A 24,228-nucleotide genomic window follows, 5' to 3' on the forward strand; every position below is an offset into this window, starting at 1 on the left:
CTTTCACCAAATATTTTTGAGAACCTATGCTGTGTCAGGTATGCTCTAGGTGGGTGGGACACATGGATGTCAAAACCTATACCCCTACCTTCATGGAGCTTAAATTCTAGTGGTGGAGGGTGGGGGAAACCTTCACTAGGGAACAGACAGAATGAAAAAGGAAATGTGTCATGTCAAAAGCAAGTGCTTTGGAGATCAGGCAAGGTCAGGGGAACTGGGAATATGAAAAGGTGGTAATCAGACCAAGGGCAGTCAGGGCAGGCCTCACCACCAAGGTAAGGAAGTCCTGGGTGGTTATCTGGGGAGGATCCTTCCCATCTGAGGAGCAGGCACATTAAGTCTTAAGGACAAAATGTGTCTGTGATGAAAGGATAGCAAAGGGGCCAGGCTGGTTGGAGCAGAGGCAGGGAGAATGATAGGATTAAGGGGTGGGAGGTTGCAGACCATACAGTCTTGGAGGACCTTGGAGGCCATTGGAAGGGTTTAGCTTGCACTCTTGAGTAATGCATAGCATGCCATAATGCTATAGAATGTAGAAGCACTTAAAAAAAAAATGTAGAAGCACTTATTACATCAAAGCATTTATGACAATTGCAATCTTTTCCTTGTTTTCTGTCCTCAGCACGGATGGAATCTACTCTTGCTAAGTAAGATCATTAATAAACTCCTAATGGGCAACTGCACGTACACCTAAAAAAAATTTTTTTTTAAGATTTTATTTATTTATTCATGAGAGACACAGAGAGAGGCAGAGACATAGGCAGAAGGCAAAGCAGGCTCCATGCAGGGAGCTTGATGTGGGACTTGATCTTCGGACTCTAGGATCACATCCTGAGCTGGAAGGCAGAGGCTTAACCGCTAAGCCACCCAGACGTCCCACATTCACTTTTCTTGATCAAAGAAGGTTTTCATTTGGGGCTCTAATTTCAGAAACTACATAGTTTGCACTCATTGCAGCAGCATGCAATTTCTTTTTTTTTATTGTGGTAAAATACACCAAACCTAACATTTATTTTATTTTATTTTTTTAAAGATTTTATGTATTTATTCATGAGAGACAGAGAGAGAGAGAGGCAGAGACACAGGCAGAGGGAGAAGGAGGCTCCATGCAGGGAGCCCTACGTGGGAGTGGATCCTGAGACTCCAGGATCACGCCCTGGGCTGAAGGCAGGCACTAAGCGTCCCTAAAATTTATTATTTAAATCATTTTCATTATTACTTTAATTATGGTAAAATATGCATAACATAAAATTTAGCATCTTAACTCCTTTTAGTGTACAGTTTAGTGGTATTAAGTACATTCATTCACATTGTGGTGCATCTAACACCAGGATTAGTCTCCAGAACTGTTTTCGTCTTGTAAAACTATAACTTTGTATTCATTGAACAATAACTTCTATTCAACCCTCCTCCCAGCCCCTGGCACCCTTCCTTCCTTCCTTCCTTCCTTCCTTCCTTCCTTCCTTCCTTCCTTCACATTGTGGTGCATCTAACACCAGGATTAGTCTCCAGAACTGTTTTCGTCTTGTAAAACTATAACTTTGTATTCATTGAACAATAACTTCTATTCAACCCTCCTCCCAGTCCCTGGCACCCTTCCTTCCTTCCTTCCTTCCTTCCTTCCTTCCTTCCTTCCTTCCTTCCTTTTTTTTTTCATTTATAGATGAACTTTATTAGACACAAAAACAGTCATTACATAATGATTAGAAATTCAATTCCTTTGGAAGATATCAATTCTAAGTTACCTATACCTAGTTAAAGCCCGAAACACACAAAGCAAGGAAAATTGACATATCCTCCATCATACTGAAAGATTTCAACACACATTCTCAGCAGTTGGCTATTGAAATAACATAAAAATCAGTAGTTTTATAGAAAACTTAGGAGAGCCTGGGTGGCCCAGGTTAGGCATCTGCTTTCTGCTGGGATCGTGGTCCTGGGGTCCTGGGATCGAGCTCTGCATTGGTCTTCCTGCTCAGCTGAAAGCCTGCTTCTCTCTCTTCCTCTGCCTGCCTCTCCCCCTGCTTGTGCTCTCTCTCCCTCTCTCTGTCAAATAAATGAATGAAATCTTAAAAAATAAAAAAGGAAGGAAAGAAAGAAAGAAAGAAAGAAAGAAAGAAAGCAAGCAAGCTTAAACAACACAGTGAATAAATCTAAACTAATGAGCATATATTGAATGCTGCACTTAATGGCTCAAAATGTACATTCTTTCCAAACATTCTTGAAACATTTTTATCAAATGGTGTTTCCAAAGAAGTTTCAATAAACCTACCCTTACTCCCACCCCCAAAATAGTATCATACAGATGAAGTTCTCCAACCACAATGGATTTGCAACCAAAAACACATAATTAGAAAAATTCCTCTATGTTTGTAAATTAAGAAACCCTTTCTGATTACTTAAGGTTCAAAGCAGAAACTATAATGAACATCAGAAAACATTCAGAACTGAATTTTATTTATTATTCATGAGAGAGAGAGAGAGAGAGAGAGAGAGACATAGGCAGAGGGAGAAGCAGGCTCCATGCAGGGAGCCCGATGTGGGACTTGATCCTGGAACTCCAGGATCATGCTCTGAGCCAAAGGCAGATACTCAACTGAGCTACCCAGGTGCCCCTCAGAACTCAATTATAAACAAAATAGTACATATCAAAACATATATAACATATAAAATAGTACATTATGGAGCTAAAGAACTAACAGGAAAATATACAGCTTTAACCTTTTTAAATTTCGGTTCAATTAATTAGCATATAATGTATTATTGGTTTGAGAGGCAGAGATCAGGGATTATATAACACCCAGTGCTCATTACATCATGTGCCCTCCTTAATGTTCATCACCCAGTTACCCTGTTCCCCCACCCCCGCCAATGGCCCTCAGTTTGTTTCCTGTGATTAAGAATCTCTTGGGATGCCTGGGTGGGTCAGCAGTTGAACACCTGCCTTTGGCTCAGGGTATGATCCTAGAGTCCCAGAATTGAGTCCCACATCCGGCTCCCTGTGTGGAGCCTGCTTCTCTCTCTGCCTCTCTCTGTATGTGTGTCTCTCATGGATAAATAAATAAAATCTTTTCAAAAAAAGAATCTCTTATGATTTATCTCCCTCTCTTATTTTGTCTTGTTTTTTTCCCTCTCTTCCTCTATGAGCTTCTGTTTTGTTTCTTAAATTCCACATATGAGTGAGATCATATGATAATTGTCTTTCTCTGATTGATTTATTTCGCTTAGCATAATATCCTCTAGTTCTATCCATGTAGTTGCAATTGGCAAGATTCCTTTTTTTTTGATGGCTGAGTAGTATTCCATTGTGCATATATACCACATCTTCTTTATCCATTCATCTGATGATGCACATCTTGTCTCCTTCCACAGTTTGGCTATAGTGGACATTGCTGCTATAAACATTGGGGGACATTTGCCCCTCAGATCACCACATTTGTATCTTTGGGGTAAATACCCAGTAGTGTAATTGCTGGGTCACAGGGTAGCTCTATTCTCAACTTTTTGAGGAACTTCCATACTGTTTTCCAGAGTGGCTGTACCAGGTTGCATTCCTACCAACAGTATAAGGGGGTTCCCCTTTACCATTCTACTTTCAGTCTCTATGATGAGTTTGACCACTCTAGGTACCTCATATAAATGGAATCATACAATATTTGTTGTTTTGTAACTAGCTTATTTCACTTTGCATAATGTCCTCAAGGTTCATCCATGTTCTAGCACATGTCAGAATTTCATTCCTTTGTAAGACTGTATAATATTACATTGTACATATAGGCGACATTTTGCTTATCCATGCATCTGTCCCCAGACATTTGGCTTGTTTCTACCTTCTGGCTATTGTAAATAATTTTGCCATGAACCTAGGTATAACAGATATCTTTTTTGAGGGGTGCCTGGGTGGCTCAGTCAGTTAAGCATTTGCCTTCAGCTCAAGTCATGATCTCAGGGTCCTGGGAACAAGTCCTGCATCAGGCTCCCTGCTCTGTGGGGAGTCTCCTTCTCCCTCTCCCTCTGCCATCCCTGTTCACTTGTGGTTGCTCTCTCCCTCTCAAATAAATAAAATCTTTAAAATAAATGATATTTTGAGACTGTTTTTAAATCTTTTGAGTGATTTTAACCATTTTTAAGTCTACTACTCGGTGGCACTAAGTATATGCGCATTATGGTGCAGCCATCACTACCATCTGCTCCAGAACTTTTTCATCTTCCTCCTGACACTTTTTTAATGTTTTTTTTTTTTTTAAGATTTTATTTATTTATTAATGAGAGACAAGGAGAGAGAGAGGCAGAGACACAGGCAGAGGGAGAAGCAGGCTCCATGTGGGGAGCCCGATGTGGGACTCGATCCTGGGATTCCAGGATCACACCCCGGGCCGAGGCAGGTGCTAAACCGCTGAGCCATCCAGGGATCCCCCAATGTTTTTATTTATTTATCTGTACACCCAACTTGGGGCTTGAACTCATGATCTGAGATCAAGAGTCACCTGTGCTCCTCTGACTGAGCTAGCCAAAGCTCTCCCTTCCTGACATTTTTAATTAACACCAATTCTAAGCAAGGCAGGTGATGCTGGAGATAAGTGATAAACAGGATAAAATTGTCCCCAATTTTCCAGTGACTCTGGAAACACTGTCAGGAAAATTTTTTATCTCAAAGGTACAGCTTTTCAGTCATGCAAATGATGGGGCTTGCTTCATCTTTGGGCCTGACAGTTTCTTGGCATGGATAAGTCACCTGAATCTAGTGTGTACAGACACATTAATTTTTTTTTAAGATTTTATTTGTTTATTCATGAGAGAGAGAGGGAGGCAGAGACACAGGCAGAGGGAGAAGCAGGCTCCATGCTGGGAGCCCCATGTGGGACTCAATCCCAGGACCCTAGGTTCACAACCTGAACTAAAGGCAGATTCTCAACCACTGAGCCACCCAGGTGCTCTGGGGCCCCTGTTTTAAATGTTGAATGGTCTCTGAGCTTCAGGGTTGGACTCTTCTCTGCCTGCCTGCACACTCTCCCTAGGGATCTCATTCACTCTCTTGGCTTCGAATACCACATTGATGCATGTGGTTCCCAAATCTCCCTTTCCAGTACAGACTGCCTCCTAGCCCTTCCATCAGCATGTCCCACAGGCACATCAAGCTAGAAGCGTCTTCTTGACTGTCACCTCATCTAAAGGTATGGCACCTACATACCTGGATGCCAAGTCAGAAATAAAGGGCTCATCTTTGATCCCTGCCTTCCTCTCCCTTGGACACAATGTCTGATCCCCTCAATTCTATCTTCTTCTGTCCATTAAACTTGCCTGGTTCTCTCCACCTATACTGCTACGCATAGTCTGAGCCACTCTGCATTTGTCTGCTGTTGGAATAGCTTCTGAATTGGTACCCTCCTCTCACTCCCTTCTCCACACAGCAGTCTGACATTTGAAAGAACACACTGGGTTTTAATACTCCCCTGCTTAGAGCCCTTCAGCGGCATTCTGTTGTTCTTAGGAAAAGTCCAGTCGCTTTAACATATGTTCAGAGTCCCACCTGATCTGGTTCCTGCCAGCCTTTCTGGTCTCATGTCTACTTTCCTGTGATCCAGGTACATTGGTCATTTCACATGCATTCCCTCTTCCCTGGAGTCACACAATCTCCTGCCCTCTCTCCTATCCATCCTCTTTGCCAAGTCAACTTAGTTTTAGTTTTCAACTTAAATGCTTCTCCCTCCAGGAAGCTTTCTTTGGCACTTCCACTTCCCCTCCACACACATTGGTTAGGTCACCCCTTATATGATCCCTGTTATATGTGGCATGTGGAGAAGGCATGAATTAGCAGGCTGTGTGCAGGGCAAACCAAGAAGCCTGTTGTTGTTGCTAGCAATGCACACAGGGCAAGGTGGCAGTACGAACAGAAAGGCCTGCAGCAGCTGTGGTGGGAAGACCTGAGAAGGTGAAAGAGTGAAGGGCATGTGGGCTTTGGGAAGAGACGGACAGTGGTTAGAATGGTGCCTGGGTGGCTCAGTTGGTTAAGTGTCTGCCTTTGGCTCAGGTCATGATCCCAGGGTCCTAGGATCCAGCCACAGATTGGGCTCCCTGCTCAGTGGAGAGCCTGCTCCTCCCTCTCCCTCTGCTCTCCACCTGCTCATGCTCTCTCTCTCTCTTTCTGTCAAATAAATAAATAAAATATTTTTAAAAAAGTATTCAATCTTTAAAAATAAAGAAATCATATAAAAGCTTTATTTGACGGTTTTATCCTCCATGTTTTTAATAATTTGGTAGTTACAAAAACAATTCCTGTCCCATTTGAAAGGAATCTGTTATACTGATCCATACTGTTTTAGCTGTTTAAAGGTAACCCCACCCCCACAGTGCTGAGTCCCAGAACTGAGTATTGAGAAAAATTGAAAAAATTTCTCACATTTAAAATCTTTTTAAGCATTCAACATGCCTTACCCATGCTCTTTCCTTTTTCTCTTGGCACTGGATCTCAGGAATGAAGCATTCTTTGTCAAATGATCAGGGAAAGAGGAAAATTTCCATATGCCATCATTTACTCTATCATATCTTTAAAATCAAAATCCTGGACGCCTGGGTGGCTCAGCAGTTGGGCATCTGCCTTGGGCTCAGGGTGTGATCCCAGAGTCCCCAGATAGAGTCCTACATCAGGCTTCCTGCATGGAGCCTGCTTCTCCCTCTGCCTATGTTTCTGCCTCTCTCTCTGTGTCTCTCATGAATAAAGTCTTTAAAAAAACAAATAAAATAAAAATCTTCACTGCAGACCAAAATATTACATTTCTAAGGTCATGCATTTCCTTTAATAGAGCTGTGGTTATATAGAGGAATGCAAGTCCCAGAGACTTATCTAAGGTGACTGGTGTGGTCATTTGGGGCCCCAGGAGGGGGCTTTACACTTTGAACCACAGATCAGTTTGGATGAGTGAGAGTTGCATTTTTCTTTTATCAAGCTGTTGCAAAGCTGGGTAACTATGGAAGTAAAGGGTCTGGAAAATAATTCCTTTAAGACCATCCAAGGTAGAGATCCCTGGGTGGCTCAGTGGTTTGGCTCCTGCCTTTGGCCCAGGGCGCGATCCTGGAGTCCTGGGATTGAGTCCCGCATCGGGCTCCCGGCATGGAGCCTGCTTTTCCCTCCTCCTGTGTCTCTGCCTTTCTCTCTCTCTCTCTCTGTGTGTCTATCATAATAAATAAATAAATAAATAAATAAATAAATAAATAAATAAATCTTAAAAAAAAAAGACCATCCAAGGTCATATAATTTCTAGCAAGTGTCTACCCCAGGTATGTGCACCCCAGTTTGTATATGTGCTGCCGAAGCGAGCACAGCACCCCAGTTTGAAGTCTTGGCCACGGGAGTGATCTATGGAAGGCAGAATTTTCAACACTCCTGGGAACCTCCATCTCCACTTGCTCAGAGGCCACAGGGAAAGAGGGTGACTCTCATGTTAAAGATGTAACAACCAAGGTGCTAAGAGTAGTTCTAGCACATGTCTAAGATCACACAGTTGCTAATGGCAGAGCCAACATTTGAGATTGTCTGCCTCCGCAAGCACACCTCCACTCTGCCATTATTTTGCCAATACCCTACTCTCCAATGATCTAAAAGTTTTCATTATTTTCAGAGCTCTTCTATGATCATCACCTCTTTTCATTCTCATGACAACTTTGTCAGGTCAGGAAGTATAACCTCCACTTAGTAACTTGCTACAATGGGGTACTGGTGGTCAGGGAAAGCTTTCTGGAGGAAGTGGTGCCTAAGCCAAGTCTTAAAAGGAAAGCAAGAGTTAGCCAAACAAAGGAAAAGTGGAGAACCTTCCAGGTGGAGGAAATAGTACTGTCAAAGGCAGAGCAAAAATGAAGACATCCTGATGAAAGCAAGGAGGTGTAAGCAGTCTTATAGATGGAGGATGAAGTGGGAGATTGGGGGTGGAAAAGGCATGAGACTCAGAAATCAGGCAGGGGATTTGTAAGCTGTGAATGTCTGAGTGGGAGCTCACTCTAGAGAATGAGCCAGGACTGGTGCTTTAGACTGGCACCGTGGACTATGGCCAGGGGTGGCTGAAAGGCTGGAGAGTGGGGAAACCGTTTGGAGGCAGTGTGTGTATAGGAGCGGGGAGATCATATTTATGAATTCCTCTAACAATGGCCATCTTCAGGATGCCTGGGTGGCTCAGTGGTTGAGCTTCTGCCTTAGGCTCAGGTCATGACCCTGGAGTCCTGGGATCGAGTTCCACATCGGGCTCCCTGCATGGAGCCTGCTTCTCCCTTTGCCTGTGTCTCTGCCTCTGTCTCTCTCTCTGTCTGTCTCTCATGAATAAACAAAATCTTAAAAAAAACAAAAACAATGGCCATCTTCATGTACAGCGATGGTCACAGCGCTGAAGAGAGAGCAATACAGAGCTGTTGGTTGAAACCAAATTACCTGTCTCTGCTTCCCAATCCTTTTTTTTTTTCCCCAAAGATTTTATTTATTTAGTTATTCATGACAGACACAGAGAGAGGCAAAGATACAGGCAGAGGGAGAAGAAGCAGGCTCCTCGCAGGGAGCTCAATGCCAGAGTCGATCCTGGGACCCCGGGATCACGCCCTGAGCCAAAGGCAGACACTCAATCATTGAGCCACCCAGGCGTCCCTCTGCTTTTCAATCATTTATGAATATCTTTTCTGTTGCTTTTTCAAAGTTAAAATATATTTTTTTTATGAAATCTAATATTGTTTCTGCAATCTTCAGAATACAAAGGAAGAGTTTAAGCTTCTGAAATTTCCTTTTGGAGTTAGAGGAAGCATGGTCTGTGGGCTATCTGTAGAAGCCACAGTCATTTAGGAAGTATTTATGAAGCTTGCTTATGTGCTTGCTTCTCTGCTGGCAATTCATTGATATCTAAGGGCTTCTTTGCTATGTGTCTTATATTCTTTTTAGAAGTTGAATGTTCTTTGATTTTTTTCTTTTTTTTTTTAATGTTACTTGATTCTTTAATTTTATTTTATTTTTTTTAATTTTTATTTATTTATGATAGTCACAGAGAGAGAGAGAGAGAGAGAGAGAGGCAGAGACACAGGCAGAGGGAGAAGCAGGCTCCATGCACCAGGAGCCCGACGTGGGATTCGATCCCGGGTCTCCAGGATCGCGCCCTGGGCCAAAGGCAGGCGCTAAACCGCTGCGCCACCCAGGGATCCCGATTCTTTAATTTTATTTAATTTTTTAATATTAAGTAGACTACACTGAATGTGAGGCTTGAACTCATGACTCTGACATTAAGAGTTGCACACTCGGGACGCCTGGGTGTCTCACTGCCTTTGGCTCAGTGCATGATCCCACAGTCCCAGGATGGAGTCCCTCATCGGGCTCCCTGCATGGAGCCTGCTTCTCCCTCTGCCTATGTCTCTGCCTGCCTCTCTCTCTGTGTCTCTCATGAATAAATAAATAAAATCTGGGATCCCTGGGTGGCGCAGCGGTTTGGCGCCTGCCTTTGGCCCAGGGCGCGATCCTGGAGACCCGGGATCGAATCCCACGTCGGGCTCCCGGTGCATGGAGCCTGCTTCTCCCTCGGCCTATGTCTCTGCCTCTCTCTCTCTCTCTCTCTCTCTCTCTCTCTGTGACTATCATAAATAAATAAATATTAAAATAAATAAATAAATAAATAAAATCTTAAAAAAAAAAGATTTGCACTCTACAGACTGAACCAGTCAGGTGGCCTTTTTTTTTTTTTTCTTTCTTTCATTTCTTTTTTTAGACCATCCTTTGATTTTTTTTTTTAAGATTTTATTTATTTATTTGAAACAGACAGCAGGGGGAGCAGCAGAAGGAGAGGGAGAAACAGGATACCACTGAGCAGGGAGCTGAATGAGGGGCTCCATCCCAGGACCCTGGGATCATGACCCCAGCAGAAGCCAGACACTCAATCGACTGAACCACCTAGGTGCCATCCCATTCTCCGCCTCTCTGATTCTTAATATCAGATTTTATTTAGTTGTTTTGTGGTTTCTTAACCCTTAATGTCAATTTTTTGTGGGGTACTAGAGTGGAATTTTTTTTAAAGCTTTCTGGAATTAAAATATTAAAAATTGCTCAGTCATCAAGTTATCCTGCCTAAACCTCAAAGCTATTATTAGCTGGTTGCAATTCACCTTTCTCTCTTTCCCCATCTTTCACGTGAAAAGTTCAGTTGGTTGCATTCAATTTTGTGGAAGCTGTGTACTGTATTTACTGGTTCTGGAATTGCACTTGTGGTATGATTTATTACGATTGTTTTACATCTTTGAAATGAAGTAGGGCTAAAACCATAGACTAGCTGCCTGTTCTTTTCTTTCCATTTTAAAAATATAAGTGTACATATATGTGTGTGTATATAAAAGCATATATATATATACACTTACTAGTAGATTATCTCTGGAAAGGCACACACAACACTGAGAACATGTTAAATTCCTGGGAAGGCAATTAGATGAGGAAAACTCAGACAAAAGGGAAGGAGGCACTGCTTTCTCACTGTCCACCCTTTTGTAGTGTCTGAACTGGTTCCATCACGCATGTGTTACCTTATTAGCAAAAAGAACTGGAGACAAAAGTAAGAAACTGTACTTATTTGGTGGTGATTTTCTTAAGCCGACAGTATAGGGAAAAGCAGCTTGAGATGGTAGGGGAGGGACTGGGTGAGGGAATGAGCCAGAAGGTCTCAGTGCTGGCACAGCCCCTGCTGCACAGACCTGGGGAGTCTGGCAAGTAAAGCCTTTCTCCCAGGCTTCTGTGGAGTGGAGCCTTTGGTGATGAAACAGGTGTCTGGAGACACAGGTCATGAAGACACAAAATAATTTGATTTAGTACATGCTTAATGCTGACGTGATTACAGAGTACAAAACAAGATCTAGTCTATTCCTTAAACTTTAGAATCTCATGTGATTTGGGGAGACATTGGAGGGTTGAAGCTAGACCAGATTTTAAAAATGATGGAGGGAAACAGAACTGAGACGAAGTCATGAACCTACCTTGGTGGAAGGGGATGTTGGTTTTCTATAGATCTCTGTAACCTGGAGAAGATGCATTGAAATCTTTAAAAAGTATATATATATATATATATATTTTTATTTTTATTTATTTATGATAGTCACACACAGAGAGAGAGAGAGAGGCAGAGACATAGGCAGAGGGAGAAGCAGGCTCCATGCACCAGGAGCCCGATGTGGGATTCGATCCCGGGTCTCCAGAATCATGCCCTGGGCCAAAGGCAGGCGCTAAACTGCTGCGCCACCCAGGGATCCCTAAAAAATATATTTTTTAAAAGGAATATATCTTGTCCACGGATGGATGAATGGATAAAGAAAATGTGGGGGAGTATATATAGCTATACACACACAGTAGAATATTATTCAGATAAAGAGAAGAAAATCTTGCCATTTGCGACAATATGAAAGGAACTTCAGGGCGTTATGCTGAGTGAAATTAGACAGAGAAGGACAAATACTGTATGATCTCGCTTATATGTGAAATCTAATAAAGCTGAACTCATAGAAACAGAGTAGAACAGTGATTGCCAGGGGCAAGTGGTGAGGAAATGGGAAGATGTTGGTCAAGGATACAAACTTGCACTTACAACATGAATCAGTTCTGGTGACCCAAGGCAAGGCATGATGAGTAGTTAACACTATTGTATCATATTTTTGAGAGCTGCTAAGAAAATTGATTTTACTTGTTCTCAACACACACACACACACACACACACACACACACAGATGAGGTGATGGAGGTGTTATTAACTAACATTATTGTGGTAGCCATTTCACAATATATACATGTATCAAATCCTCACATTAAACTCCTTAAATTTACACAATGTTATCTATAAATTATATTTCTTTTTTCTTTTTTTTTAAATAAATTATATTTCGATAAAGCTGGGGGCTGGGGCAGCCCGGGTGGCTAAGCGGTTTAGTGCGGCCTTCAGCCCAGGACCAGATCCTGGAGATCCGGGATCGAGTCCCATGTTGGGCTCCTTGCATGAAGCCTGCTACTCTCTCTGCCTGGGTCTCTGCCTCTCTCTCTCTCTCTCTCTCATGAATAAATAAATAAATCTTTAAAAATAAATAAATAAAAAGAAATAATAAAAAAAAGAAAAGAAAGAAAGAAAAGAAAATTGAAATATTCCCCCAGTGGTAGGGAACGCCCTTCGGAGTTTGGGTTTAAGGGAGAGGAGTTTCTTACCTCTTTTGTCAGTTCCTGCAGAGAAGGTCATCATCATCCTCACCATCATCACATTCTTTCTCTGGTCATGGGCAACACCTACCTGATTTCCAGAATAATGGAGATCCTGTGTTGCTAATGCAAGGTCCCCAAATAGTGTGATCAGATAGGACTATTGGAGCAAACAAAATGGCTATGATTGCAGGATCTGTGGTCTTCTTGGAACTATTCATGTATTACTGTATTTCAACCTGGCTGCATTAAAAAGTAAGGTTAAAAAAAAAAAAGATGGTTAAAAACCAGTAAGTTCTCTGTCTTGAAATAAAATTGCCTCCTTAGTTTGCCCTTGCACAGTTTGGCATCAGTGCCTTATTGATCAGAATTAGGAAGTTAATAAGGTTTGGGCTAATTAATCAGATGGGTAGGGACTGGAACTGCACTGCAAGGCTTAATCAAGTCATCAAAGCTCTCAAGCCATGAAGAAGGTAATTAAAGGAAAAAGATGCCTGTTATATAGTAACAGGAGACCAGGAGAGGACAAGAGCAAGATAGAGAACCTCCATTTTCTTTTGTACGTTTTCCTCATATAAATCAGACCCAATGACCAGAGCACATTGCTCAGCTTCCTATCAGAGAATTAAGTTGAATGAATTTATAAATCACCTCATTGGGTAATTTACTTGCCCTAGACTGAATGTCAATGAAACTATACTTATTTATAACAAATTTTATCTTTGTCAAGTTCCACAGAGATGAGTTCTTTGGGATAACCTGCAGTTGTGTCTAAGGACTGCAGTAATTTTGATTTATGAGCCACAAATAATTCAACAGATACTGAGTACCTCTGCTTCCAAACATTGTACTAGATACTACTGTGGACTCTGTAGAGAGCTATCTATTCGGGTAAATTTTGCTGTATGGCAAATATTGGAGGTTCTTGGGGAGCCTTTGTAACTCCTGGGTCTTGTCAGTGTAGTTCCCCTCCCCCCCAACTCTTCCTGAGGAACTCAAAATACTTAGGAACTCAAGTGGGGAAAGAATAAGGACAGTGTTGTCAGGGGAGGCTAGGAGGTGGGGGAAGAGGTGGAGGGGGTAGGGAGCCGGGAAGTAAGGGCAGAGATTATTGTGTGTGTGATCCAAATGTCACCATGTGGACTGGAAAGACAAATTCTAAAGGAGTTGAGGTTTGCAGCCATTCCAACTGCGTCTGATCTTACAGCTTTGAGAAGGTACCAACAAAGTACTGCTATATTTTGGAGGCTAGCCATAGGCCCCTAAGAGAACAGCCCATTGTATACAGGAACCAGAAAGCCCAGTGTCCCTGTCCAGAGCCCTACAGTGGAGTGGAGAGAAGAGAAACCATATCGAAGGGGGGAGGGAATGCCAGTTTCATCTTAACTCTTCCCTTCTCAAAATTATCTTCCTCATCCTCTTTCTTTCAGGAAGGAGGTGTCTGTGTGGCCCAGCTGAGCTAATTAACATCTGAATGTTCCTTTTTTTCCTGCCCTAGTCAAATCTCTGATTCTTTGAGTATCTCTAGTACATGCTTTATTATAAAGTGTGAATGAGGGACGCCTGGATAGCTCAGCGATTAGGCTCTGCTTTCGGCTCAGGGAATGATCCTGGGGTTCAGGGATGAGTCCCGCCATCAAGATCCCTGAGGGGAGCCTGCTTCTCCCTCTGCCTATGTTTCTGCCTCTCTCTGTGTGTCTCTCATGAATAAATAAATAAAATCTTTAAAAAAAATAAAATAAAGTGTGGGGGAGAAGTATCTCTAAAGTAATTCCTCTCTACGATGTAATGCAATTTCTTCACGAAAATTCAGAAAATCAACAAATAAAAGGAATGAGGGAGTTTTATCCTTAATAGATCTCAAAATGTTTTGTAGGGGCCCCTGGGTGGCTCAATCGGGTAAGCATCTGCCTTCAGCTCAGGTCATGATCCTGCTCCCTGCTCAGTGGGAGTCTGCTTCTCCCTCTCCCTCTGTCACTCCCCCTCACTCTGGCTTTCTCTCAAATAAAATCTTTTTTTTTTTTTCAAATAAAATCTTAAAAAAAATGTTTTGTGAAACTTCAGTATGTGAAACAATTTAGTATTGTCACATGAATATACGGATCAAGAATATATAGATCAATGAAACGTGACAGGGAGTACAGAAATACAACAAAATTATCCTTTATAGAATAAAGGTAGAAGTTCAAATTGCTGAGGTAAAATACAATTCAGTCAATAAACCATATAGACGTTACTAACTTTCTCACCTCAAAATCTAATTCCACATGGAAACAAGCATTTACAAGGGTGATAATTACTAATTTATTTGTAATAGAAAAGATGGAAAATAACCTAAAATATGTTGTAGGGTTAAATAATTTTTGGTAACTGGAGAATAATGGGCTATCTGAAAGTAAAAAGGTGTGTTGTAGCAAATAATTCCAACATCTATTGCTAAATATGGAAAGGAGGGTGCAAAACCACATGTAAGTATGTATGTACACATATACACATCTGCCTGTGTGTGCAAGGAAATATTCTAGTAGGTTATTGAAGAAACCAAGAATGGTGAAGATAAATTCTACCCACCAGCCTTACCTGAAGGTTTTCCCTAAGCATATCCATCTTTATGGCTTGAATTTTAAATTAATCTTTAAATCAATTGAATTTAATAAATTAATTATTTTTATTATTTGTTTCAATTCAGTAAACCCAATGTGGGGCTTGAACTCATGAACCCAAGTTCAAGAGTTGGATGATCTATGGACCGAGCCAGCCAGGTGCCCCTATGTCACATCTTTTTTAAACTAGTCTTTAAAAAAAATAAAAATTAAAAAATAAATTAGTCTTTTTTCTTTTATTAAGATTTTATTTATTTATTCATGAGAGACACACACACACAGAGAGAGGCAGAGACACAGGCAGAGGGAGAAGCAGGCTCCATGCAGGGAGCCCGATGTGGGATTCAGTCCTGGGGCTCTGGGATCACGCCCTGAGCCGAAGGCAGATGCTCAACCACTGAGCCACCCAGGTGTCCCAATAAACTAGTCTTTAAAAATTAATCAGTTTAGGGGCACCTGGCTGGCTCAGTCGGTAGAGCGTGGGACTCTCGATCTCAGGGCTGTGCATTTGAACCCCATGTTCAGTGTAGAGTACACTTAAATAAATAAAGAAAAACTCTAAAAATAATAATACTAATAATGAAAAACCAAAAAGATACGAAAGAGGTTTAATTCTTTCTAGTGACTTCTGGAGCAGTTCTGGAAAAATGGTAAGATTTGGGGGTGAGAACAGGGGTGCCTGGCTAGCTCAGTAGGAAGAGCATGGGACTCTTGATTCCAGAGTGGTGAGTTTGGGCCCCATGTTGGGTGTAACGTTACTAAAAAAATAAAGAAACTTGAAAAAGTAAAGACATTAAGCTTATTTAAAAAACAAATGAACAAAACAAAATGAAAAGATTTGGGGATCAAAATGGGGTACCTAGCTGGCTCAGTTGGTAGAACATAATACTCAATCTCTGGGTGGTAAGGTCAAGTTCCATGTTGTGGGTAGAGCTTACTTAAAAAAATAGAAAGATTTGAGTCTCCACTAAATCCTTGACAAACTGTGTCCCTTACTGGCAAATGTCCTGAGCACAGCTTTTCTTTAAAGAGAATTAATAGGGATGCCTGGATGGCTCAGCGGTTGAGCGTCTGCCTTGGGCTCAGGGCGTGATCCCAGAATTCGGGATTAAGTCCCATATCGGGCTCCTTGCAGGAAGCCTGCTTTTCCCTCTGCCTGTGTCTCTGCCTTTCTCTTTGTGTTTCCAATCAATCAATCAATCAATCAATCAATCAATCTTTGAAAAAAATAAAGAGAATAATAATCTCTGATTTTAGCTTTATTTTGAAGGTCAAATGAATTAATCCATAATTAATGAATTATGCGTACAGTTCATAGCATAATGCCTGACTCTTTTTTTTTTTAATTTTTATTTATTTATGATAGTCACACAGAGAGAGAGAGAGAGAGGCAGAGACATAGGCAGAGGGAGAAGCAGGCTCCATGCACCAGGAGCCCGGTATGGGATTCGATCCCGGGTCTCCAGGATCGCGCCCTGGGCCAAAGGCAGGTGCTAAACCACTGCGCCACCCAGGGATCCCTGCCTGACTCTTCATACGTGCTGATGAAGTGCAAATTCCTTCTATTTATTTATTTATTTATTTATTTATTTATTTATTTATTTATTTATTTTGTGGGGGGGAGTGCAGAGGGACAAAATCCTCAAGTAGACTCCCCACTGAGCTTGGAGACAGGGACCCATGAGATCGCAACCCAAGCTAAAAACCAAGAGTTAAATGCCCAACTGACTGATCCACTCCAGCACCCCAAATTCCCTCCATTTATTTTTATTTTTATTTTTATTCCCTCCACTTATTTTATTTATTTTATTTATAAATGATTTATCTTTTTATTCATGAGAGACACACAGAGAGAGAGGCAGAGACACAGGCAGAGGGAGAAGGAGGCTCCCTGCAGGGAGCCCCGTATGGGACTCCATCCAGTATCCCAGGATCACATTCCAGCTCAAGGCTGACTCTCAACTGCTGAGCCACCCAGACATCCCCAAATTCCATCCATTTAAAATGACTCCTTATGTCAGGGAACTATGTTCCTCTCTGCCCTATTCAGAGACTTCTGTCTGAAATGGCTGTGAACTTTACCTTCTGAAAATAGAAAATACTGGCATCTCTAGACCTTGCTGTCTGAGTTACTTTTTCTCAGTCTTCTGCACCCCTCCTGTCTTTCCTTTCTTCCTGGTCCAGTTCAGATTCCCCAGGGACTCCAACCACTCTCCTGTCATAACCTTTTGCCTTTTGTCTATTTATCACATTCATTAGGCAAAACCCAAACCCTGGGCTATTTCAGTGCCACCTTCTACAAGCCTCTGTCTCCAACCTCAGGCGAACTCTCAACACTGCCTGGCAACTCTTTCTCTGCCCTAGTGAGCTTACTTTTCCACTCATCACAATTTTCATTTCAAACCTCCTCTGTCCTAAAATCTCCAGGCCTTCTAGTGCTGTCAGCAAATATGCCCAATCTACAATTTCACAGAGAAGATAGAAGCCATCAGAAGAGAATGCCTTGAAAAAAAGAGAGAGATTGAGAGAGAGAGAATGCCTTCAAGTTCTGGTCCATTGCATACTTAAATTACATTCTGCACTTACTCTACTCTCCTATTCTCATGACAAAAGGGAAAACATGCCCTTCATTCTATCAAAAACTAATCCCAAACTCTGGATTACCATTCTCCATGTGTCCCTTCCTCCTCAGCATCGACTTCTCCCTCCTTCCCTTCATTCAAAACATACTTCACTGTCCCTATCTCAAGCAATGACAAGGACAATAACATTATCACCATTGTTATCTATAACCTCCTCACCACCACTAACTGTAAATCCTTACATAAAAGGTAACAAAAACAGACTCATGGGTTTCTCTAGAGTATCTCCAGTTATCACCATCTCTCCCTTCCTTTTTATAAGCAAATGTTCTGCAAGAATTTTGTACACTCACTGTCTCTACCTCCACACTTCCTCCTTCCCTCCCTGCCCTCTGGTTTCTCCCTCTTCTCCACTCAGAAGTTCTTGACAAGGATGCAAGATTGTTTTAATTGTTAAAATGGACTCTTCTTGGGACACCTGGGTGGCTCAGTTGGTTGAATGTCCAACTCTTGATTTCAGCTCAGGTCATGATCTCGAGGTCGTGGTATTCAGCCTCATGTCAGGCTCCATGCTCAGCCAGGAATCCATTTGAGATTCTCTTTTTTTCCTCCCTCTCTGCCCCACCCTCCACTCACTGTCTGTCTGTCAGTCTGTCTCTCTCTCTCTCTCAAAAAAAAAAAAAAAAAAAAAAAGGGCAGCCTCGGTGGCTCAGCGGTTTAGCGCCGCCTTCAGCCAGCCCAGGGCCTGATCTGAAGACCCTGGATCAAGCCCCACATCAGGCTCCCTGCAGGGAGCCTGCTTCTCCCTCTGCCTGTGTCTCTGCCTCTCTCTCTCTCTCTCTCTCTCTGTCTCTCATGAATGAATAAATAAAATCTTAAAAAAAAGACACTTTTTTCATCTTTATTGTCCTCTTATAGTGTTTGCATCTATAAACTGAACACTTACATATTCCTTCTTCTACTAGAGAAGCCACCTTCTCGTTTTCCTCATATCACTCTGAAAGGGCTTCCTCTTTATTAGCCTCCCTTCCTTGGCCATTCCCTTGAAGGTTGACATTCCATGCATGGAACTCTGTCTTACCTCCTACCCTGTTCCTACTGTACACAGTCATCGAGGATAATCTCATACAGCTCTGTGGCTTCAAACTCTACTTGCTAATGATTCTCTCATCTCTACTTTTAGCCCAAATCTCTAGAAGTTCAGAACTATACCTACATCTTGTCACTCATTCATTAAAGGATTTGTTCATTGAGCAGTTACTATGCACTTGGAAACAGAAATGGCAAACAAAGTTTAATTCTACTGTTGCTTCCTTCAAGTGTATATTCAAAGATTTTCAATTTCCATTTATTTATTTATTTTTAAAGATTTTATTTATTTATTCATGAGAGACAGAGACAGAGACAGAGGCAGAGACAGAGACAGAGGCAGAGACACAGGCAGAGGGAGAAGCAGGGTCCATGCAGGGAGCCGACGTGGGACTCGATCCCAGGACTCCAGGAACACGCCCTGGGCTGAAGGCAGGCGCTAAACCACTGAGCCACTCAGGGATCCCCTAAAATTTCCATTTAAATCTCATTTTTCAGGACACCTGGGTGGCTTAGCGGTTGGGCACCTGCCTTGGGCCCCAGGTGTGATCCTGGAGTCCTAGGATCAAGTCCCATGTTGGGCTCCCTGCTTCTCCCTCTGCCTGTGTCTCTGCCTCTCTCTCTCTCTCTCTCTCATGAATAAATAAATAAAAGTCTTTAAAATAAATTAATTAATTAATAAAAATAAATAAATCTCATTTTTCTTCTGGGATGTCTATTTGGATACCACCAATGTACAAAACCACCTATTCAAATATATCCAAACCAAAGTCTTGATATATGTATGACTCTTCATCTATCTCTTTCCTGAACTATTCAACCACCACGCTCTATATTTTTGCCTCTTGAATCTCTCTTTTTAAAAAAGATTTTTAAAGATTTTATGTATTTATTTGAAAGAGAGAGAGGGGCAGAGATAACAGCAGAGACCACAAGTGAGGAGGAGAGGGAGAAGCAGGCTCCCACTGAGCAGGGAGCCCCACGTGGGGCTTGATCCCAGGACCCTGAGATCATGACCCAAGCCAAAGGCAGATGCTTCATTGACTGAGCCACCCAGGCACCTCACCATGCTTTCTTTTCTCTCTACTTAACACATAAACTCTTTCTACCTATAACACTTCCTTATCCCCTTCTTTGCTCCAATCCTGGTAACTCCAACTCAGCCTTCAGGTCATAGCATAGACACTGTTTTCTGGGAAATTTTTCCCTAAATACCCTGAGTTCAGGTAATCAAAAGAGGTAGAATGCATGATTAAGAACATGGACAGGAAAAAAAAAAAAAAGAGAGAACATGGACAGGAGACACCTGGCTGGCCCAGTCAGAAGAGCATTGTGACTTTTGACCTCAGGATTGTGGGTTTGAGTCCCACGTTGGACATAGAGATTACTAACAAAAATAAATAAATAAATTAAAAGAAAAAAAGGAACATAGACTAATTATGATTGCCTAGGTTTGAAGCCCCACTTTGTTGTCTTCTGTGTGACCTTGATCAAGTGACTTAACCTCACTACACTTTAGTTCCTCATTGACAAAATGCAGCTGATAATACTACCTTCCTCATAGAGTTATTATGAGGATTAAGTGAATAATTTGTAGTGCACTTTATACGTACGTCACAGAGTAAATGCTATTTACTCTTTAAATAATGTGAATGGCAAATATTAGCCATTATTTTCCTATTTGTCCCAACCATGACACGGTCATGGTTAATTGCTACTTTGCAAATCTGCATCCCCCACTATGAAGGCATAGGCTTCTTCAGAGCTGGGACCACATCAATCCTGTTCGCCACTGTTATCTCCAGTACTTAGCTCAGTGCATACCAACATTCATTGAGCAGGCTTCTAAGCACTGAAGATATATTAATGTATATAATACATATTTTCATCACAAGGTAGCCGTTATTATTGTCTCATTTCATAGGCGAGGAAACTATGATACAGAAAGTGAAGTCATTTGCTCATGATAGCCACAGACTTAATAAGGCAGAGCCAGGATTTTACCCTATCTTTCCAAACCATGTTCTGAACCACTGTATTCTACTGTGTAGAGGGTACCACAAATCAATATTATCGACTGACTGGCTGGCTGAATTTCTGTAGTTGCTCAGCAAGTTTCTTGTATCTCACTGCCCCCAGCTTGGGATAGTCTTCTAGGATAAGAATAATTACTAGTCAGCATTGTATCCTCCATTTCATGGTTCCCATTTCTCTGGCAATTCTCTGTCCTATTGAGTTGGGCTGGTTCCAGCAAATATTCAAAGAAGAGTCAACAATGGAGAAAGCGCTTATATAGAAAGAAAGTGGTTTTGTTGGAGAATAGATCGAAAAATATTAAATACAAATCTTTCTTTTATATTCTGGCCTCTTGCCTCATGAAGGGCATTCATAATTTCTAAGACTTAGTGATGTAATAGAGTCTCCATTTAGATTCAACCACATTTAAGTGCGCTTTGAATTAATAACCAAAAAACCCCAATACAATTATATGCTGATTATTTACTTTATTTTTTTTTTATTTTTTTATTTTTTGCAAATTTCAAACCTGGAGAAAAATTTCAAGAAAAGTACAAAGAATTCCCGTATCTTGACCATAAGATTTACCAATTTATTTTTTTAAAAATCACTAAAATAAATAGATAACTAAATATTTGAAAAGTACTGATCCTAAACATTTTTTCCACCCATTTTTACTGTATCATATGCTTGCTAGCAAGCATATGATATACAATAATATCTACTTACTTACAAAGTACATATTTAATAAATTACCTTTTTTTAATGTCAGTTTTTTATGGTTGTTCATAAGAGCCCCTATTTGCAGGTGTTCTATCACATTAAAAATCTTGAAAAAGTATTTTCCCCATAATGTCCCCTTTCGAATTTTTCACAAGAAATACTAAAAGAAAAGAAAAGAGACATTGCTTGTAGCTGGCGGAGGTGGCTGCGGTGGCCGTGATGCCGCGGGGCTGGGCGGGTGACGCCGCAATAGGGGCGGCCCAGGGCCCCAGATCTCGGCGGCCGCCGCTCCAGTGCAGCCTGCGCCACGGCCACCTCCGCCGTCCCCTCGGAGCATTTCGAGAAACTTCACGAGATCTTCCGCGGCCTCCATGAAGACCTGCGAGGGGTGCCGGAGCGGCTCCTGGGGATGGCAGGCACGGAAGAGAAGCAGCAGCTGATCAGAGATTTTGACGAAAAGCAACAGGAAGCAAATGCAACACTGGCAGAGATGGAAGAGGAACTACGTTATGCACCTCTATCTTTCCGTAACCCTATGATGTCTAAGCTTCGAACCTATTGGAAGGACCTTGCCAAACCCCATCGGGAAGTGAGCAGCACACCGTTGACAGCCACACCTGGAGGCCGAGGAGACATGAAATATGGTTCATATGCTGTAGAAAACGAACATATGACCCGGCTGCAATCTCAAAGGGCATTGCTTCTGCAAGGCACTGATAGCCTGAACCGGGCCACCCGGAGTATTGAGCGTTCTCATCGGATTGCCACAGAGACTGACCAGATTGGCTCAGAAATCATAGAAGAGGGATCCCTGGGTGGCGCAGCGGTCTGGCGCCTGCCTTTGGCCCAGGGCGCGATCCTGGAGACCCGGGATCGAATCCCACGTCGGGCTCCCGGTGCATGGAGCCCGCTTCTCCTCTGCCTGTGTCTCTGCCTCATTCTCTCTCTCTCTGTGACTATCACAAAAAAAAAAAAAAAAAAAAAAAAAAATCATAGAAGAGCTGGGGGAACAATGTGACCAGTTGGAACGTACTAAAAGTAGGCTGGTAAACACAAGCGATAACTTGAGCAAAAGTCGAAAGATTCTCCGTTCAATGTCCAGAAAAGTGACAACCAACAAGCAGCTACTTTCCATCGTCATCTTACTGGAGCTGGCCATCCTAGGGGGCCTGGTTTATTACAAATTCTTTCACAAGCATTGAACTTCCTAGAGGGAAAGGTTTGTGGACCAGAACTTTGACCCTGTGAATGAATGGTGTTAAGAGAGGAGGAATAAGCATAGTGCTGCTGTGAGGTAATGGTTCAAGGATGCACGGTGTAGCCAGACCGTTAGAGGATGGGGTGGGGAGAGACAGAAACCACAGCAATGAGACCAGTATGATATACCAACGTAATAAATGCGGTTTATGACTTCTTTAAAAAAAAAGAGAGAGATATTAAAATGAGCAACATCATTTCCTGGATCTTCATCTCAGTGTGATTTCCTGAAAGCATTATGTTGTTCTAGCATTGGCCTTTCTATGAAAATTATTGATTCAAAAAGTCTTCTTTGCAGTAGCTCATTAGCTGCTCTCTTACTATCCTTACTCTATTGGTATAATGGAAAGTGCATGAGTTTTAAGTCAGACAAACTTGGAGTTGAATTATGATGATTGCTTACTAATGGTAGGAATTTGCTCTTCAAGACTTGGAGACCAGGGCAGCCCGGGTGGCTCAGTGGTTTAGTGCTGCCTTCAGCCCAGGGTGTGATCCTGGAGTCCCGGGATCGAGTCCCACATCGGGCTCCCTGCATGGAACCTGCTTCTCCCTCTGCCTGTGTCTCTGCCTCTCTCTCTTTCTCTGTGTGTGTCTCTCATGAATAAATAAATAAAATATTAAAAAAAAAAAGACTTGGAGTCCATAAAGTAGCTGATCAAACAGGGTTCCTACAAGGATTAAATGAGATCACCTAGGCAAAGTACCCAGTACATCATAAGTTTGATAAACAGTGCTTAAATGATTTGTAGATTGCTGGATAACTACGAAAGCTAGGAAGATAGAAGGGAAAATAATGATGGAGCATCTTCAGACCACGCTGAGGCATAAGTCAATTTACCACACTGCTGCTCTAGACTCTGCATACTGTCCATGGCTGCGGCACTGCTGGGAAGGCTTTCTCTTGCAGAGGAGCTAGAGACGGTTTATATCTCTTATACCTCTACATATCAATTGTCATCTACTGTCTGACTACTATCTATCCACCTATCACATATAGTATCTATATTTATGTCCATCGCCTATACTTACATCCCAATTTCTTTTGTTGACATATCTAACTTCCTACAGTAGATATTAGCTTATTGACATTAAAGGATTTTTGGTCTAGGTCATCATGTATCTTCAGAATGTAACAGAGTAAATACTCATTAAATGTGGAAAGAATAAAAGAACAGTGAATGAATACATAAATAATGAATGAATGCTTTGGGAAGAAAGGGCATGATTTGGCCTCACTGCAGATCATCAAGATAAAGGATGTTTCTCAGTCATGAAGTCACTGCACACTCTGATACGTCATAGTTGTTAGTAATTCACAAATATATTTTTTTCTAGTAATATATTCAAGGATGCAAACATACCAAGGTTGGTTTACCTAAAAAGAAACTCAGCACAGATTTGAGATTATCCATACAGTATCACTTTTACTTGCTTTCCAATATGCTTTCTTGACTGGAAGGAAAAAAGGTAAAGTAAGTAGTGGCCAATCAAGACTGATGCCCTGCCCTGGAGATGTTCAGATATGTGCTATCAAAGTGGACAGCATCTGTTAGCAGTCACAGAGGAAAAGAGGACAAAATTTCCAGGTTAGGAAACCATGATGAAGGAGCCTGTGGGATGTTGATTCTAGAGGCTCCTTCCCTGACTATGAATGGAGCAAAGGCAGCATGTCGAGAATGCATGAGGAGGATGGTAATTCTGCAAGATTCTCATCCTTGGCATGTAGAGTAGATGCAGCATTCATGTTTTCTTTTCTTTTTTAAAGATTTTA

The 24,228-nt window shown here is 41.8% G+C and overlaps 1 protein-coding gene and 1 pseudogene across 5 annotated transcripts in view; both read left to right on the plus strand.

The window, feature by feature from the left end:
* The window catches only part of PRDM14 (PR/SET domain 14), a 183,347-nt gene that overhangs the window by 44,906 nt on the left and 114,213 nt on the right, over positions 1-24,228 (plus strand). Inside the window, exon 9 of one of the 5 annotated variants that reach the window (XR_013367185.1) lies at positions 14,877-14,968. The exons of 3 other annotated variants lie outside the window; for them this stretch is intronic. The gene's annotated coding sequence lies outside the window, so the exon portion shown is untranslated. Of the gene's footprint in view, positions 1-622; positions 676-14,876; positions 14,969-24,228 lie in introns of those variants that run through there. One more of the 5 variants, XR_013367188.1, reaches the window with a different exon arrangement.
* Positions 171-22,620, plus strand: LOC144300149 (vesicle transport through interaction with t-SNAREs homolog 1B pseudogene; annotated as a pseudogene).

This window comes from Canis aureus, chromosome 28 (assembly GCF_053574225.1).
Source record: "Canis aureus isolate CA01 chromosome 28, VMU_Caureus_v.1.0, whole genome shotgun sequence".
Lineage (NCBI taxonomy): Eukaryota > Metazoa > Chordata > Mammalia > Carnivora > Canidae > Canis > Canis aureus.